Source organism: Eptatretus burgeri, chromosome 17 (assembly GCF_056783735.1).
Source record: "Eptatretus burgeri isolate ZD-2024b chromosome 17, Ebu_testis_v1, whole genome shotgun sequence".
NCBI lineage: Eukaryota > Metazoa > Chordata > Myxini > Myxiniformes > Myxinidae > Eptatretus > Eptatretus burgeri.
Genome location: NC_140977.1, coordinates 23,039,809 through 23,056,231, shown reverse-complemented (window position 1 = coordinate 23,056,231; position 16,423 = coordinate 23,039,809). Strand labels below are relative to the sequence as shown.

General features: G+C 32.5%; 1 long non-coding RNA gene across 1 annotated transcript in view; it reads left to right on the top strand.

The window, feature by feature from the left end:
• The window catches only part of LOC147009547 (uncharacterized), a 3,518-nt gene extending 2,862 nt beyond the window's left edge, over positions 1 to 656 (top strand). Inside the window, exon 3 of the long non-coding RNA XR_015052748.1 lies at positions 1 to 656. This exon is cut by the window's left edge and continues 1,422 nt beyond it. This is a non-coding gene — a long non-coding RNA (uncharacterized LOC147009547).
• Positions 657 to 16,423: the final 15,767 nt, after the last annotated feature.

Below are 16,423 nucleotides of genomic sequence, written 5' to 3'. Positions count from 1 at the left end.
CACACATTATATACTGTTATACACCTCGGACTTGGCCCTCGAGTGTCCACAACGGTGTATAGTAGGAGGGAGTGAAGCGCCAACCTATTGCTCCCATTACACACACACACACACACAAACAAAAGTTAAACCTTAACTATTCAGTTGAGGATTCTGTGTTTGGGGTTCACAGATGTAAGAACGTCCACCCCTTGACACACATTATATACTGTTATACACCTCGGACTTGGCCCTCGAGTGTCCACAAAGGTGTATTATCTGCTTAGTTTTGTCTTTTGTAATTCCTGTGAATAAAATGAACCTAAAATCTCTTCCCTTCCAAATCATATATTTTATAAGTCCAAGGAACTGTATCTATTACATCAACAATTTTAAAAAGTTCTTTCGTCCATCGTTCAGTAAAACCCTTTTCAAAATGAGATTTCCACCTATATATTCTTACGATATCACCAACTTTGAACTTAGGTTTTCTGACATTAATCTCTTTTTCATATTTTAATTTTGTAAATGTTTCTGATGGCTTCATATTCGTTGACGTGTGAATCGTGTCATTATACTTATCCACAATATCCTGAATAAAAGATAACCATTGTTGTGAACCGAGTTGTGTGAATTTTTTATATAGTCTCTCTTTTAAGGTACGATTAAAACGTTCAACAACAACTGCCTTCCCTTCATTAAAGGTACTGTATAATGTAATACTGTTATTTTTTAGAAAATTCATAAATGTCTTGTTATAAAACTCTCTACCCTCATCAGTCCACAATTTCTTAGGTTTTCTCTTACTTTTATTAAATATCTGTTGAAAAGCTAACATAAGAGTATTACCTGTTTTGTTTTTTAAAGGGACAACCCACGCATATCTACTCCTCAAATCAATAACGGTTAAAGCATACTTGTACCCCTTATCATTATTGAGTTCAATCAAATCAGCAGACCAGATATAATCAACTTCCTTGGAATAAACTTTCCTTCTCTGAAACTTTGTGAATATTGGTTTATGTAATTCATCAGCTAATTGCTCTTCAGTCTTAATGGCATCATTAGAGCCTATAAGTTTTTTGAATTTCCAAGTCCAAGTTTCAATTTAGCACTAATCATCTTCTTCACGATGAACCTATCAACTTTTTCTCTCAAGGTTGGATTTTGTATCAGAGACAAATTATACAACATTTCTCTATCGGCTTCATGCTTTTCTTCCAACGTTGTGGTATTCCCATAATCAATATCGTGTCTCATGCACACTTCATCAACTCTATTGATTGGTTTACTCCAGGATTTAGGATTGTCTGCCTCATCTAATCTTTTATCCAAGTTTGTGCCTGGACCACAGAAAGAATAACCTGGAAGATGTAATTCACATGGTATTCCAGTAGTTGTAAATTTACTTCCTGATAAAAACTTTTGTATATCTCCTCCGAGTTTGTGTTTGGAGATAAATTGATTTTTTTTTTGAACCACACACCGAACATATACCTTTTTGTATAACCCTGTTATTTTTACTTTTAATATATGAAATATTTTTCGTATTAGTTTTCTTTTTACATTTGAGACAATAACTCATTTATTTATGAGAAAAATTCCTGCAGAGTGCAAAAACCTTTTTAGTTTCCAACATGCACATTTGAATCTTAATTTTTAAAACATAAAGAATCCTTAGAAATGCCTTCACTCTCTCCTCCATTTATTTAAGAAAAAACTTGAATTAAAATGAATAGCTTGACGATGCTAATAGTTTTGTTGAAAGTATTGCAAATAGACTTGTTAATTCTTTGTATTCCTCCCTGGTGAGATAAGTTATTTTCTTTAATACCTCTATTCTTTTTTGAATCTCACTGGTTTCCATATTTTGATATTTATTCATTCTCTCTCTTTCCTCCCTCTCTCTCTTCTCTCTTTCCTCCCTCTCTCTATTCTCTCTTTCCTCCTTCTCTTTCTTCTCCCTCTCTCTATTCTCTCTTTCCTCCTTCTCTCTCTCTTCCTTCTCCTTTTCCTCCTCTTCCCTCTCTTCTTCAACTCCTTCCTCATCCCTTACTATCCTTGAATCGTTTACACCCCATAGAATATTATACATATATTCATCAGGATTTCTTGTTATTCCTGTATCCAAAATAATTTTTTTTACAACAGGAAACCAATAAAATTTCTTTTGAATTTCTAAAAGAGCCTTACCTTTTCTTAACCTTATAATTTTTTCATTATTTAACATTCTAATTAAATCTAAAGTTGTCGGTTTATCAACATCAGCATAATGCCAATCTTTTATTGAAAATACCTCATTCTTATGTTGTAGAACATATTTATTAAAATACCGAATACCCTTTTCTTGAAGGTATGCTTGAACACAGAAATGATAATTTTCTTGAAGCCTTCTTGCTGTCATTTATGTATTAGAAATATATGTTAGAATAATATTATGGCACGAAACACCTCCCCATCTTCCCATAGTTAAATCATTTTGTATTTCCTTACTTATTATATATAATCCTGTTTTTTCTGTTTTCATGAGATAAACAAGGGCAAAACCATTATTATATTTACCCTTATTAAATTCTTTTATTTGTTGTTTACTAATCGTGGCTCCACAAAACTCATTCTCGATACCAAGTGGATAATATTCTTCCTTACGAGACTGATTTAATTGTTCCAGGTCTTCGAGGTTAATTTTAAATGACCAATTATACCCTAAATCATTCATATCATACCCCCATTGTTCTATTCTCATACAAACGATACGCCCTTCTTTATAAAAATTTATTTTAATTCGAACTGTGAATTCTGTATGACCTGGAGATAATATCAACACTTCTGTATCTTTAGAATACACAGCCGTTTTATTTAAGTATATATATTGTGATAAATCGCTTAATCTCACCAAGTCATTCGCGTCAGTCGGGCTTGGATAATTTTTTAATTTATAAGCATTTTTCATGTTAATATTTTTGTTTATATTATATTTATGTCGTTCAGCCTGTGCCTTTGTGTAATAATTTGATAAATCAATATCCAGTTCTTGAGATACACCAAAGATAGAACCATCTTTACCAACATAAGTCATTTATATTAGATTAAAAATAATATCATAAAATTTTTTATTTTTGTTGAGTTGAAATAACACATATAGACATAATTGACCACAACACTTGGAATTTAATTCTTGGACTTGAAATGTTTGATAAACACCATTCTGTAAGAATTTTATGACTTCAACAGGTGGTGGAAGACCAAAACTATCAAAATAATATTTGTCTTGACTATTAAAAATACAAACCCAATGAGAACCGTTCCCATCATTATCTTCTAAGTTCATAATAATATTCTTTGTATGTTTCGGCACATTTGTTAATTCATCTCTCATACAAATAACCACATTATGAATTTTTAATTTCTTACAATATTTAACAAGTTGTAAATTTGATGTTGTATTCTTTCCAAATTCTTTCAACCACTCATCAATGCTCATTTATTTATTAGAAAGATATAATCCATTACCTCTTTTCGTTAATTTTACACCTGCTTGTGCTATAGAAGAAAGCATATCTCCAACTAACAATCTCGCTTTATCAGGCAGACCTTCAAGTTTTTCAGCAAAATCTACAATTACACCACTTCCACTAATTTGTTTCTCCAACTCTTTGTTATGTCTTTCCAATTCTTTTGAGCCTGGAGTTGAGCCTTCCTTTCGTTGGCAGTTTTGACCGCTGTTGAAATACCACCCGTCAATGCTCCAACCGCACTTAAACCAGCAAATAAAGGAATTAGAAATGGGAGAAATCCTCCACTCGTCTCTCTTATTGAATATTTTTTCAACATTGGTTTTGTCATTTTAATTTTAAGTGAGCCAGTGTCATTCAAGATTTTAACCTGTTCTCTTGTGAGCAAAACATCAATTCTTACTGCTCCTTTTCTCTGAATTGTATTAACGTTAATCGTACAAGGCTTTTGATTTTGAACACAAGATGATAGTTTATGAAGATTGATTTGATTAACATATACCCCAGTTGGTACTTTGCCACTCATTTATTTAACAAAAAAATTATGTGAGACTAATCATCACACCATTATCTGTATTAATCTGCAATTCTGTTTCTTCCAAAAGCAAACAATATGTATCAACTTCTTCACTCTCTCCTCTTTCAATGTATAGGGAAGTATCCACTCGATTAGACTTTATAGTTTCTTTTTGAGCGCTCAGGTCAAACGTATAGATTGTATACAAACTTTTAAATGCTGTCATATCCAAAATAGGTTCTTTATTTCCATTACTTTCACACACCTTTTGGTAAGACTTGTATGCTTCAGCAAAATCATTTTTTCCCAATTAATTTCCAATCTATCTCGTGGATAAAATGTTCCATCTAGAGAAACGCGAAGTTGTTTCACCTTAGCATTATCACTCAATGCATTATTCTTATCAGTCGCAGTATCACCATCTGGCTTTTTAAAAATCATCCACAGATATCGTGGCTTTCCTTCCAGAACACCCAAATTCCACGTGTAAGTAGTTTGATTGAGTTTAACGTGTTGACATCTTCTTTTGAGGTATGATACACTGAGTGGTTTTTTTGAGTTAAGTCTTCGATTCAACATCTCTTCTGTTTTAAGATTAGGAGTATATTCACTGATATACCAACTCATCTCCTCAATTACAAATTTATTCTGATCACCAAAAGCATTACCAACACCAAAAAGCAATCTATTTTCATTATCATTCCTTTGTAGTTGAAATCTAATTTTAAGACCATACAGAACTTTATCATAATCACAAAATCCAAATATACCTTTAAGAGGAACTGCCACAGTAAAACTATTTTCTGCTTTTGTATCATCATTATACATTCCTTTCCTTTGAATATATCCAGGGTCTGTGTTTGTTCCCGTTGACATATCAGGAATAAAACCTTCGACAGACCCCTTTCCCATTCTATCACTGAATGTATAGAGTGTAAATTTCATCATTTCAGATACAGCAGAGACATAATCAACCGCTTCAACTTCTTGTGTTCCAATATACAATCGCACACTATCAAACATTTTCCAGAAGAAATCATTTACAAGTGTAGCGTTTGTGTTATTCCCAGCCTTAGTGAATTTAAATTTACACAACAAGAAACTTTCGGAGAGATTCAAATAGGTTTGTTGATTATTTATTTCAAAACTTTTTGTGCCATTTGTATTCCAGTCTGTTCCAGTTATTGCATTTACCTTGAAGTAATCTTCTTTTTTAGTGGAGTTTGAGATAATAATAGTATCATCCAAATCATAGATACTATCAATTGCTTCCATACTTGTATTTATTTAGGAAAAAGATGTTAAAACTTTTGAAACCCTGATCCAAGTATTTGAATTATTTTCTGTCGTTCTTGGGGGACAACTGAGTTTTACCTTTCTTAATTTCTTTTATTGCTTGTAATTTATGAGATTCTTTCTGAGCATCTTTTATACTCTTTACAGCACCTGCTACATTTCCCACAGCAGAAGCAGTTGAACCAATTAGGTCTTTATGTTTAAGAATAGTTGAACCAATACCCATGAGAGTATCAATTATCCCATCTCCTCTAAATTGATGTCCGACACCCCTTTGTCTCTTAGGTTTATAGTATCCTCTACCAAGATACATACCTTCACCCTTGTAGTACGGGGAAAGGAACATCCCATCCCCTGTAATTATTTTATATTTTCCCAACTCGTGCTTCCTCACAATAACCATCGTATTTATTTATTGAAAAACTTCACGTAGGTGAATTCTGATGGATATAACTTCTCCATTAAAAGAGATCACACGATTATCTTGGTCGGTTATCCTAAAATTTACTCTGTGTATGGTTTTTCCTGACACAGGTAGATAAACCAAATTTTTAGGCTCCATATTGAATTTATAACCAATTGGGGTTGAGTATGCGCTGAATGAAAATATTGTATTTGTTTTTAATCCATCATTATAAGCACCATCAATCAAATCACAGTGAATTAACACCGAATTTATTCCTGAGGATATTTGAATGACATTATCACTGTAAAACGTCCCATTAGTTTCAATCTTTTTGAGGAGAAACCTAATAACTCTCTAAATGAATTATCAATTGTGAAATCAACCTTGTAGTTATTTTTAACTTTAATCGTTGATTTTGAAGTATGTTTTTGAATGTTTATAACAATATTTTTTGGTTCATCACCCTGTTCTTTCATAAGACGAGCAATTTCGGAAGATATTTGAGAAATCTCGTATGCTCCGGTGAGACTGTTATCGTTTTGTATCCACTTCCCGGATTATAACTAAACTTGTCATTTTTCTCGGTTATATTAAATAAGGTATTATAAGTCTCCATGGACAATAAAGATGCCTCATATTCTTTTGTTGTGTCAAGTTGTAGTGGGTATGGGAATGAAGATGTGTGATCGCTTGTTGTGAAATTAAAACTCAGGATTGTGCTTCTCATCTTATTTAATATGAGATAAAATGTCTTTATATTGAGATTTATTAATTATTTTCATGTTCATCAACTGGTCTAAAATGGCTGATGCTTCATTAAAACAATTGTTATTTCCAGCCTTCTTACTGCCGAACAACAATAACAGTCTATTAACTAATTGCGATGGGTCATTTGGAAGAAAACTAATACCTGAACCAAGGATACTTAAAGCCTGAATAATGTGTTTCTCCTTCTCATTCTTCCTACTTTTACCAGAAAGAATAACCTTATAATTTAGAGTGTTCAGCAAATCAATATATACTCTATCATCATTATTTTCCATATCCAATGGTTTATCAATATACTTTGATTCATCCCTCACAGTTGAACCTTGTCTTCCATCTTTTGTGAGAAGAAACATTAATCTCGGAGTTAGTTTAACAGGGGTTGAGCAGAACTTAAGAACCTTAATTCATCATTAAATATCAATACCTTTTCTTGAACAAGAAGAAATATTGCTGGTTGTTCTGTTGGAATGAGTCCTGCTTTGGTTTTTGAATCCGCTGAATATTCATTGTTTTGAACAGCATTCACAATATAATCAGGGGGTTGATTAATCTCTTCCAGTTGTTGAAATAAACCTTCATCATCATATTCTAATTCTCCTAAATGCTCTAATTCTTCCTCCGTCATTTGACTGAAATCTTTTAACATTTGAAGCTTTCTAGGAGTATATTCTACTGTGGGAACTGTGGAAACATCTTTCATTTTTTCTTGGGAAGTTTTTAAAAGTGGTTTAAAAAATTTCTCTTGTTTTTTTTCAAATGCTTCTTCGCCCGTTAGTTTCTGTCTGCGTTTCTTCTTTATGTCTTCCTGTTGTTTTACAACTTTTGAAACCAACTCTTGATGTTCCTTAAATCTTCTTGCTCTTTCTTTTGTATCCATTTATTTATTGTAAAATATCATTTAATGAATTGTAAAGATCAACAGGGAAATTTTCCTTTTCTTCATCATTCAAGTAGATGTGTTCAAATAAATCCTTTTCTTTAAATATTTCATCAAATTCTTTATTAACATTAATGCGAGTTGTAATTTCTTCTTCACTAATCCTTGCATCTCTGCTTTTCATACGTTTGTGTTGAGTTTCTTCATCAACATCAAAACCGAATGATAAAATCTTCACTCCGCTCAGATATTTAATAATTTGTCTCGTTCCTTCTGGATTAGTTTCTAATATCCCAACACCACCAGATTTTAGTTTCTTTAACTCACTCTTACAATGTGAATATTTTGTTGTACCAAGAGAAACCTCCTCAAATATTTGTCCTTCATTCCTCAATCGCATATGTTCCTCCACTGAAATATAGTGATAATCTTCACCTTTTACTTCTCCAGGTCTTATTGCTCTAGTTGTTGTTGATACAATGCGTATCACGGGGTGTTTTTTAAGTAAATTTACAATATTCTCATTTGTACTACACAAGAACCTTGATTTATGAAAGTTTTTTCCAGAAGCAGATTTACCCACAAGATTTATAATAATAGTTGTCATTTATATATGTAATTGTTTATAAAACAAAAAATATATCCCTTAATATCTCATCTTGTTTCACAACAATATATTTATATTTTTCAGTCGTGTGCTTCATATAATCCTCAAATTTCTTTTTACTACATAATGTAGAACAATTATTGATATCTATTGAATTTAACTTGAATAAAATAAAAGTATTAGCATTGTTTCTGATGGAACGACGAGGAAGTTGAAAGTACGATTGACTAAGATAAATACAATTACAAGAAGAATGTCTCCCTCTTGTGTAGTAGCTGTCCATTACCGTTTGGTTTCTCTCATTAACACAATCATCAAAGATAACGAGGTTCTTTTTTGATTTATCCAAATCTTGGGGAGACGGTATATCATCCGTATTATCACTAAGAATACAAGTTATAAGATTTGATTTCTTTTTACATCTCTGTGTATCACAAAATAGTTGAATTATATCTTCAATGTTATAATCATTTAGGTTTTTTTGACGTTTAAATAAACCTATTATATCTTCTTTTTGAAGACCAGCATTAAAACCTTGTGAGAGTAGTTGATACTCTGGTTGAAAACTCGACTTTGTGAAAATTATTAAATTATCATAATCTAAAAAGTTGGGAGTGAGGAGCATTTTTAAAAGTAAGCAGGTTTTTCCACATCCACTTGAACCAACTATGAGACATCTTAATGAATTTGGGAGATTTTTATGGTTGTTAAATTTTATCTTATTTTCCCAAATAGGTAAAAAATCATTCATTTATATATTTGAAAAACAGGTTATTTAATTTATTATTAGCTTTTTTAGAAACTCTATATTTTATCCTAAGTTCAGGTTTAATTTCAAGATAATCCATTATTTTATTTATACAATATCTTGTGTTGATATTTCCCTGAAAATTACATCCATGAATAATATACAACAACAATCCTTTGAACATTTCTCTTATACGTTCAGTTTCTTCCCTTGTAAGGAAAGGTGTGTTATCATCCTCATACTTTACATTCATTTCTCTAATCAATCTTGTAAAGTAATTCATTTTTGGTGTAAATCTAAAAGAATTATTTTCCTTTTTATATTTTTTATTATCATTAATTAGAAGATAATCACAGAATATACATTGTTTGTAGGCTTTTGACTCTGTGTTTAATCCCCGTCTTTCACACGCAGGACAATTCTCAAATTTGTCATATGGAGAATCAGGAAAGTCTAGCATATTTATAAAGTAAAACTTTACTTAAACTGAAATTCATCTATACTTTCAGTTGTATATTACCATCGATATCGATATACTTTTTCATTATCAGATTCAACGACAACATTTTTTATATTAAAGGTAATTTTAAAATTATCGTTAACTACTATTGAACGAAATGTCATTTCACCTGATATATTAACATCCTTTATTTCATCAAGATTTACATCTTTAGGGTTGTTGAAAAAAATACAAATTTCTCCTTGCATATTACAGATGGTCTTATCTTTTCTTTCTAAAGCTTCATCCATAAGGTTTTTGTTCTTTGATACTTTTTCTTGTTTCATTGCTTTTTCTAGTTTTGAATATATTACTAGAAGGAGAGGAGAAACTTTTGTTAGAGATACTTTAATTGATGTTCTACCAGGTATACTAAAAGCCCTTCCACTGAAGGAAATTGAAGAACTCATATTATTTACCATAATAGTTTTTATCCAATAGTTGTTATATTTATCTTTGTTCAATTTTACATCCTTGACATATTTCTCAGTATCTTTAACAGATGAAGAGATTGATTGAAACTTGTCTTTTGTGTCTTGAAACATTGTATTTATTAAGTGAAAAAGTTGGAGGATAAAATGGTTTTAAGCACAGATTCACCTGTAAAACAAACGAAATTTTCATCAAGAAAATTTTAGTTTAAGCAAAGTTTTATTCTATAAATATGGTGAATACAACGTACTGCGATGTTTGTAATCACGAATATAAACATTATAGAAAACACCTCCGAACCAACAAACACACATTTAATCTGTTTCATAAAATATCTCCTCTTGAGTTGGAAAGAAAACATTGTGATATCTGTTCAAAGGATGTTTTGAAGAGTAGTTATAATAAACATCTTCAATCACAAAAACACAAGAAAAATGAGTTTAAAGTAAAGGGAGACTATTATATTGAAAACACTGATGGGGCATTTAAAGGGCATATAAAAATAAGGATTTTTCAATTTGGAGAACCCGGTCCATCATCAATAGCTGAATCAATTGAAATAGTGAAACCCGATGTTGAAAAATTTATTAAAAAGACATTAAAAGAAATGAAAACTTTAAAGTTTTATATGGGAGTGAAAATGAATATGAAAAGACAAGATGAAGAACAAACTCCTTATATGAGAACAGATCTTCATTTTATAACATCATTTCAAGATTTTTTGAATAGTGGGGTTTATGAAGAACTATCAAGACAAGAGGAGGATGTTGATAATACAGTGGTAGGAAGTGGATTCAATATTAAAAAATCATCTTTTTAGATATACACATTCTAAAATCAAACCCTCTTAAAGCTTCTTCTTATATTGAATTACCAAAAGAAATAAAACTAAAGAAGGCAGTTGTTAATATTAAGAACAATGATAATAAATGTTTTCTCTGGTCTGTTCTTGCTCACTTACATCCACCAAAATGTAATTCAGAAAGAGTAAAACAATATATGAAATATGAGAATACCTTGGACATTAAAGATTTTAAATTCCCAATGCCACTAACAGATATTCCTAAATTTGAGAAAAAGAATAATCTTTCTATTAATGTATATGGATTAACGGATACAAACAAAGTTCAAATATTAAAAATTTCAAACAACTATAAAAATGAAGAAACACACATTGACCTTTTATATTTTAGTGTTGGAAAGAATTCACATTACACATACATCAATAATTTATCAAGATTAATCTCTTCTCAGGTATTCAGAACAGCAAACAAAATATATCCTTGTAAGCGATGTCTTAATTCATTTCATACAAAAGAACGATTAGAACAACATTCAAAATATTGTAGTAATCATAAATCAGCTGTAATTACAATGCCTAAACCTGGTGAAAAGATTTATTTTGAAGATTATAATAAATCTATCATGCACCCATTTGTGATATACGCTGATTTTGAATGTATCCTTAAAAAGATAAATACTGCTTCTCCTAATCCAAAAGAACCATATACAAATAAATATCAAAAACATATTCCTTGTGGTTTCTGTTATTATATCAAATCATCTGTTGGAGAAAAGTATAACAAACTTGAACATTATCGTGGAAAAAATGCTTCACAAGAGTTTGTAAAACGATTAGAAAAGGATTGTATAAGACTCACTAAATTAATGAAAGAAACAAATGAACCGATGAAATTAACCAAAGAAGAAAAATTAGAATTTAGAATGAACAATATCTGCCATATTTGTGAGGGGGAAATTAAGGAGTCTAAAGTTAGAGACCATTGTCATCTTACTGGTAAATATAGAGGTCCCGCTCATTCCTGTTGTAATCTTAATTATAAATTACCTTCTTTTATTCCAGTCTTTCTTCACAACAGCGCCAACTATGATACACATCTATTTATAAATGAACTTTCAAAAACACCAGGGAATATTTCTGCCATAACAAACACAAGTCAAAAGTATATTTCATTTTCAAAAATGATATTCACAAAACCTTTAACTCGTATTAGGTTTTTAGATTCTTACAAGTTTATGGGAACACCACTCGCCTACCTCGCATCAAATCTAAGCTCCACGGACTCTTTTCCAAATCTTAATTCATTCTTTCCAAAAGAGGAAATTCTCACTAAAGAGGAAATTCAGATTAAAGAGAGAATTCAAAGTAAAGAGGAAACTCTAATTAATGAAGAAATTCTAACTGAAGATGAAATTCTAATTATAAAGAAAATTCGAACTAAAGAGGAAATTCAGATTAAAGATGAAATTCTGATTAAAGAAGGAATTCTTACGAGAGAGGAAATTCAAACAAGGAATGAAATTCAAAGTAAAGAGAAAATTCTTACAAGTAAGGGAATTTATCCTTATGATTATATGGATTCATTTATGAGATTTAAAGAAACACAACTTCCTTCAAAAGAAAGTTTCTATAATAACCTTTATGAAGAAGAGATAAGTGATAAGGAATATAAACACGCACAAGAAATATGGAAAATATTTAAGATAAAGAACCTTGGAGAATATCATGATTTATATCTAAAAACAGATGTTTTATTGTTAGCTGATGTGTTTGAGGCTTTTAGAACACTCTGTCATAATAAAAATTGTTATGGATTAGACCCTGCCCACTATTTCACAGCTCCTGGTTTAGCTTGGAGTGCAATGTTGAAAATGACAAAACAAGATATAGATTTAATCAGTGATGTTGATATGCTTTTGATGATTGAGAAGTCCAAGAGAGGTGGAATATCACAAGTATGTTCAAAAAGATATGCGAAAGCAAATAATAAATATCTCCCAAATTATGATAGTGAAAAAGATAGTAATTATTTGATGTATTTTGATGCTAATAATTTGTATGGATGGGCAATGTCTCAATCTCTACCTTATGGTAAATTAGAGTGGGTGGAAGAAAAGGATTATGAAAAGGCTTTGATGAATATTGTTATTTCTTCTCAAGAGGAATTGAATGAGGAAGAAGAAGGTTATTATTTTGAAGTTGATTTGAGGTACCCGAGTGATCTTCATAATAAGCATAAAGATCTTCCTTTTGCATGTGAGAAAGAAACTCCAAAGAAAGAATGGTTAAGTGATTATCATAAAAGTTTTAATATTAAAGGTAAATCAACAGAAAAGTTATTAACAACATTCTATGATAAAGAGGGATATGTTTTGCATCAGAGAAGCTTAAAACAGTTTTTGAGAGAAGGATTGAGAGTAGCTAAAATTCATAGAGTTTTAAAATTTAAACAAAGTCCTTGGGTGAAAAAGTATATTCAATTCAATACAGATATGAGAGCAAATACAAAAGTAAAATTTGAAGGGGACTTTTATAAATTAATGAATAATGCTGTATTTGGAAAGACTATGGAAAATGTTAGAAACAGGCAAAACATTAGATTCGCAACATCTTGGAAAGAAGCTTCGAGATTGATAAATAAACCAAGTTTTGAGAGAGAAGAGGTTTTTTCAGAGAACTTTTCTGCAATTCATATGAAAAAGGAAAGTATTGTAATGGATAAACCAATTTATATTGGAACAGCAGTTCTTGATTTATCAAAGATATTGATGTATGATTATTTGTATAATGACTTAAAGAAAGAGTATGGTGAAAATGTTTCATTGTTGTATATGGATACTGATAGTTTTATCCTAGATATAAAAACTGATGATGTTTATGAAGATATGAAGAAAAATATTGGAGTATATGATACAAGTAATTTCAGCAAGAAGAGTGAGTTATTTTCCAAAAAGAATGAAAAGGTTATTGGTAAGTTTAAGGATGAGTTGGGTGGAAAAGTAATGAGTGAGTTTATTGGATTGAGAGCAAAGGCATATGCTTATAAGTATGGTGAACAGATTGATAAGAGGTTAAAGGGAATAAAGAAATATGTAATAAAGAAATCAATAACTTTTAGAAATTATTATAATTGTTTGATGAATAAGAAAGAAGAATATAGGAAAATGAATACAATAAGAAGTTATAAACATAACATATATAGTGAAGAAGTAAATAAAAAGGCATTAGGAGCCTTTGATGATAAGAGATTTATTTTAGATAATGGAATAGATTGTGTTCCATATGGATATTGTATGATAGAGTGTATAAAATAGATTATGTTTTAACGATGGGAAGATGGGTTAGGGTTTTTTAAGGGCTACCGCCGCGTTTTTTCACAATATATAAATGGTTAAACCAAGTATTAATCAAACTAAAGAGTGGAGAAAATCTCAGTCTTGGTATATAAATGGAAAACATAATGAATGTGAAAAATATCAAATAAGTCTTATTGAAAAAATAACTAAAACAAAGGTAAATAAAACAAATAAGCGAATTAATTTAAAAACTAGTAAGTTAGAGGATGTAAAGAAAAAAATGAATATCCTTGAATGGACTGAAAACTTTGAAAAAAATCACAGAAAATCACGGTTTTGGAAAAGCGATGATAATATAAAACCTATAAAAAATCAAGACGCCAAGGTGAACAACAAATAGCCAAGATCTTGTGAAAAAAGCCAAGGAGTGGTCACACTGATGAGTTGGCCTTGGATGCCATAGGCAGAGTTAGTCTGGCAACCTATCTTGCTCTCCTATCAAAATCATGAGACATGTCCAGAGATGTGGGCTTGATCTCATGTCCGACATTGAGGGCCTCCATCCATTGTTGGGAGAGGAGAAACATCCTGTCCTCAGTAGAGGGGCCAAGTCAAACTAAATTGGTGATTTGAGATGAGGATGTTTGAGAAAAGGAAGGATTTCATATCACCTGCAATGATGGATTCCATCACTGCTGATTGGAAGCTGATAGGTCTGTAGTTAAAGGGATCCATTTTATTTTATTTTTTTTGTAATGCAGTGATGTCTGATTTCTAAGCGGATGGAAGATGACCTCGTGAAAATGAGTGTGAAAAGGGTTGAGGGAGGATGTGTAAGAGCAGGTTTTTTGGATACGTGAGCTGATTCCGTCCGGTCCAGTTGCAGAGTCAGAGTCGAGGGTTGAAAGAACCTTCATCTCCTCAGGTGTATGACTGAGTCCAGGAGCAGTTGGGTACAACAGAGAAGGATGGCCTGGTGAGTACCGTGAGTGATGGGTTGGGGACACGATTTGGAAGCAAACGCACAATGGAGGCATTCGGCCTTCTCACAAGTGGAGCCTGCTGTGGTGACATTTAAAGAGACTGAACGAATAGAAGGGGAGCATACTCGAGACGACAACAAGGTACCACCAGGTTTTAGAGGAGGGTGATAAGTTTGAAAGTTCATTCTTGAGGTTGAACAGGTGATGTTTTCTCGCTCTCCTGAGAGTGGACACACACTTGTTGCAAACTTTTTGGAATGCACTGAGATTTTCCTCTGTCGGATTAGCATTCCAGGAAGAGAAAGCAAGTCGTTTCATAAGCAACTGCCGCACCACAGGGTTCAGTGTATCATGGATGGAAAGAAGGGTGGGATAATTGAAGACAAGATGGGATGAATTTGTGCATGAGAAAGCAGGTTTCTGTAGAAACTTACCATTTATAACTGTGGTTGCAGATATCCAGTAAACCAGAGTTTCCAGTCATTAGACATTTAATTGTTTAGTGGGATCTGCGATGGAGGAGCTGACGGCGAGTGAAACAAACCCGTATGAGCTGACACTTAGCATGGTTAAGTACCATCTTGGAATCTTCTTCTTCTTTCAGCTGCTCCCGTTAGGGGTCGCCACAGCGGATCATCCGTATGATGCGCATCGTGATTTGGCACATGTTTTACGCCGGATGCCCTTCCTGACGCAACCCTGGTCGCCTCTTACGACACAGGGATATGGTACACCTATTTTAACCGGGGTATACACCGGCCCAGTATACTAGTACTCATTTCGCCGACCTCAGAAGGATGACAGGCTGAGTCAACCCCCTGGTGTATTAATTCAGTGGCCCAACGGGGCTTGAACTCAGGACCTTTTGGATCCCAAGCCACTGCCCTAACCACTGCGCCAACACCAGGATTATTAAGTACCATCTTGGAATCCGTGTTACTAATTAAATGGAAACAATTTTTTTCAAATGGACTTTTTGTTCATAATTGAAGAGATCAAATTAAACAGTGTTATAGTTGAAGAATACCTGCAAAAAAAAAAACGTGTGTAAATCAAAATCCATTGGTTGCAAAAGTATTCAGCCCCTTCGGGCAGTACTTGGTGGAAACACTTGTTGACTGACTGTTACGAGTCTGTGGGTAGGTCTGCACCAGCTTTGCAAGGTGAGATGGTGAAATCTTTGCTCATTCTTCACGTGAATATTCTTCTCATTCTGCCAAGTTTGATGCGGATCGTCGATGGACTGCAATCTTCAAGTCTCGCAATTATTGGTCAATTGGGTTCAAGTCAGGACTTTGAGTTTGGATGGGCGACTTGATCTGGGTAGAGTCTGGGTGGTATGATACGTCTTCCACTTCTTAATGATGGATTTCACCGTACTCAAAGGGATAACGAGTGACTGAAATCTTCTTAAAACCCTCTCCTGAACGGTGCTTCTCCACCACTTTGTCTTACTTCTTTCAAAAGCTCCTTGGTCTTCATGTTTGCCTTATTGGTTGGCCAAAGGAGTTGCACCTTAACTCCTCAGATAAGTGGGGGAGCTAAATGTTTAATTTAAACCACTGATTACATACAGGTGAAACGTATTACACATATTTTGGAACCTTTCAAATAAATCATTTGCTCCTGAAGTGATTTTGGTAATGAGGCAAATGCTTTGAATACTCCATAAGTCACAGCTTCGGCTGTTCATGTGTC